The following is an 834-nucleotide window of genomic DNA, read 5'->3' as shown; positions in this document are numbered from 1 at the left end:
TTCTCGCATGTTTTTAAACAAGCAAATAATCCCCCATGGCTGGACATGTTTGCACAGATTGAGCCAGTTCTTTGTTGTTCAGAGTTACCATATAACAAGACGAATCAGAGCAGCACTTGAATGTTCCAGCTTGATGCTCCGTCACAAAACATCACTTTAGAGAGTGTAGTGAGCATGTTCTATTGTTGCACCGGCACTAGAAAGGATGTTATTACCAAGAATCTTTTTAACCCCAGCTGGTTCTATGATTATTTACCAACAATTCAACACTCACACCTAATTAGCAGTGAAGGAGGCTGCACAGAAAGTTCAACTCTTAATTAGTGTACTGAGAGAGAAGCTGGACATAAGGGGAATTAGATGCAGTGTGCAAGAGAGGAGACTGCATTGGTTTGGTCATGTGATGTGGATGGATGAGGACAATCGCATAAAGAAGTGCTGATCACTAAAGTTGGAGGGAAATTGTTGAAAAGGGGTCCCTGGAAGACACAAGGCAAAGTAGTGAAGGATGGTCTCAAAATGCTGTACAAAGGAGATTACAGAAGATCGAGATATGTGGTACATTGTTATACTTGAAAAGATCCACCACCACAACAGAATTGAGATCCTAAAACCAAAGTGCCACATAAAAAGCACCCACTACACTCTATGAAGTGGTTGTCATTAGGAAGGGCATCCACCTGTAGAAACCATGCCACAACAGATCATGGAACCTGGTGCAGCTTCTGTTCCTGCCAGTTTCTGTCATGCCATCCAATCCATGCCAGTATGGAAAACAGAAGTTAAATGCTGATGATATATGTACACACACATATGCATATATATATATATATA

This window comes from Octopus bimaculoides, chromosome 16, assembly GCF_001194135.2.
Source record: "Octopus bimaculoides isolate UCB-OBI-ISO-001 chromosome 16, ASM119413v2, whole genome shotgun sequence".
Lineage (NCBI taxonomy): Eukaryota > Metazoa > Mollusca > Cephalopoda > Octopoda > Octopodidae > Octopus > Octopus bimaculoides.
The sequence above is the reverse complement of the archived record's forward strand: the minus strand, read 5'-3'. Positions refer to the sequence as shown.